At 40.2% G+C, this 3,121-nt stretch overlaps 1 non-coding gene across 1 annotated transcript; it reads right to left on the bottom strand.

Annotated features, from left to right (window-relative positions):
• Positions 1-2,350: 2,350 nt before the first annotated feature.
• Positions 2,351-2,442, bottom strand: trnar-ucu (transfer RNA arginine (anticodon UCU)). The gene is given in 2 exon segments: positions 2,351-2,386; positions 2,406-2,442. It is a non-coding gene; the product is annotated as a tRNA-Arg (tRNA).
• Between the last annotated feature and the right edge of the window lie 679 nt (positions 2,443-3,121).

The raw sequence follows: 3,121 nt of genomic DNA, 5'->3' as shown, positions 1-3,121 counted from the left end.
CATTGCGTTTATTGGGATTTTTGTTTATTTCAAGCTCAAATGAGTCAAGACTTGCTTCAAAGTGGAAATACAGTGTCGTGAAAAAGTATTTGCCCCTTTTCTGATTTTCTCTATTTTTGCAGCTAAAGGTGGCACAACCAGTTTTTGAGTGTAAGGGGGCAATTACTTTTTCACACAGGGACATTGGGTGTTGTGTAACTTTGTTTATGAAATTAATGAAATAGGTATGTAATTGTTGTGTTATTTGTTCACTCAAGTTCCCTTTATCTAATATTAGGTTTTGGTTGAAGATCTGATAACATTCCGTATTAACCATATGCAACAGTAGAGAAAATTAGAAAGTGGGCAAATACTTTTTCACAGTCCTGCAGCTTGAAGAAGTTACCCTTTACTGCCTAGAACTCTTCCATGTTATGTACAGACTAAAAGTTATAATATCCTTAATTGAGGCCTTGCTGGCTAAACCCAAAGTCCCAGACAATCCTCCAAAGGTCAATATTTATGTGAATTTTCAGGAAAACATATGTGATGGACATTTCGGTTCCATTTTCACACAAACTGCTGTCTGCAGACACACTTTTAGTCCAAAAACTATAATCATCTACCTGTGAGGCAGTGGAGGCTCATCAGAGGAGGAAGGGGAGGACCATCCTCATTGAATTTCATAAAAATAAAATTTGTAAAACTTTTAAAAAGTTCTCCTTTTTAGATTAAACTACACTAAATATAATCACGTCACAAAATAATTGATTAAAACACACACATGGTGTAGCCGACATGTTGTCCACCCAATCAAAGGATCAGAGAATTAATCTAGTACTGAAAGTATAAGCTACAGCTAGCTAGCACTGCAGTGCATAAAATGTGGTGAGTAGTTGACTCAAAGAGAGAGAAAGACAATAGTTGAACAGTTTTGAACAAATACATTTCTTCCAAACTGAAGGAAAAGTATGAGAGAAATATACAGTGCATTTGGAAAGTATTCAGACCCCTTCACTTTTTCCACATTTTGTTACGTTACAGCCTTATTCTAAAATGTATTAAATTATTGTTTCCCCCTCATCAATCTACCCACAATCCCCCATAATGACAAGGTGAAAACTGGTTTTGGAAAATTTTAGCAAATTACAAATTTAAAAAACGGATACATTTGATGAAACCAAGGTTGAACTTTCTGACCTGAATGCCAAGTGTCACGTCTGGAGGAAACCGGGCACCATCTACACAATAAAGCATGGTGGTGGCAGCATCATGCTGTGGAGATGTTTTTCAGCAGCACAGATTGGGAGACTAGTCAGGATCGAGGCAAAGATGAACGGAGCAAAGGACAGAGAGATCCTTGATGAAAACCTAGCTCCAGAGCACTCAGGACCTCAGACTGGGGCGAAGGTTCGCATTCCAACAGGACAACGAACCTAAGCACACAGACAAGACAATACAGGAGTGGCTTCGGGACAAGTCTTTGAATGTCCTTGAGTGGCCCAGCCAGAGCCCGGACTTGAACCCGATCTAACATCTTTGGAGAGACCTGAAAATAGCTTTGCAGCAACGCTCCCCATCCAATCTGACAGACCTTGAAAGGATCTGCAGAGAATAATGGGAGAAACTCCCCAAATACAGATGTTATTTTTTGTTTTATTTATTTATTTATTCTTATTTACAATGACGGCCTACCCCGGCCTAAACAGGACAACGCTTGGCCAATTGTGCTCCGCCCAATGGGACTCCCAATCACAGACAGATGTGATACAGCCTGGATTCAAACCAGGGACTGTAGTGATGCATTTTGCACTGCGATGCAGTGCCTTAGACCGCTGTGCCACTCAGGAGGCCTAAAGTGCCACGCTTGTAGTGTCATACCCAAGAAGACACGAGGCTGTAATCGCTTCCGAAGGTGCTTCAACAAAGTACTGATTAAAGGGACTGAATACTTATGTACATGTGATATTTCAGTTTTTTATTTGTAATAAATTTGCTCAAATTTGTAAAAACCTGTTTTTGCTTGTCATTATGGGGTATTGTGTGTAGATTGATGAGGGAATAAAATGATTTGATCAATTTTAGAATAAGGCTGTAACCTAACAAAATGTGGAAAAAGTCAAGGGGTCTCCATACTTTCCGAAGGCACTGAATGTTAAATTTAGCTCACACAAATATAAGTGTTTTATTAGATCGTTGAGAAATATATGTATTTAGCCAAATATACATATCAGAATTTAGCCTTACTCAAGTCTCTTTCTAAATGTTATACTATACTTTTAACAACAAAAATTTGTCAAAAGAGTAACTAAGATAATTTTGTCTTCCAGTATGATATTTTCCTTTGTACATTTTCCTGTAAAAAAAAATTCGACTCTGGTGGGACTCGAACCCACAACCTTTGAATCACCTCGCATTCACAAGCCTAGAAGTCCAATGCGCTATCCATTGCGCCACAGAGCCACCTGTTGCACATGTGTGAAACTGAATCTTTTGAAGTAAGTGTGTGTGTGTGTGTGTGTGTGTGTGTGTGTGTGTGTGTGTGTGCGTGCGTGCGTGCGTGCGTGCGTGCGTGCGTGCGTGCGTGCGTGCGTGCGTGCGTGTGCTTAAGGAGCGAGGGCCTATTCAAGGAGAATTGCAGGGGGTGTGTCTGAGAGCACAGGCCGGTCAGTGAAAGCAGACACGGTATAGGCCACAGAGAGACAGTAGCAGGTGGCAGTGGACACGACAGTGGTGGCAGCTCAGATTAACATTATTTAAAGTTCAAGGCCAACCCCAACCTCTACTCCAACTCCTGCACTTTGAGAGATAATGGTTTTAACCACTGTAAATGTTTAATGTAATGGTTGTATGGCACAGATTACTATATTTAAAATAGGTCCCACCTATTCCTTCCTAGCACTCATACAATTTGGGGGTTGGATCTTCTTAAACTGGTTGAGCGCCTGATCTACTGCTCTCCAAACTTTATTTCAAGTATGGAAATATTAAACACAATTATGCACAGAGATAAAGGCATTCCATTAAAATAATCATGGCTGAGGTGGTCACCGGTGTTAGCAGTTGATGTTAATCTTTAATAACACAGACCCCAAAGCCAATCAGGGTGAGGAAAATAGGTTTATTCGAAGAGGACAAATCA

This window comes from Oncorhynchus nerka, linkage group LG18, assembly GCF_034236695.1.
Source record: "Oncorhynchus nerka isolate Pitt River linkage group LG18, Oner_Uvic_2.0, whole genome shotgun sequence".
NCBI lineage: Eukaryota > Metazoa > Chordata > Actinopteri > Salmoniformes > Salmonidae > Oncorhynchus > Oncorhynchus nerka.
Note: the sequence above shows the minus strand (reverse complement) of the source record. Positions and strands in the feature narration are given on the sequence as shown.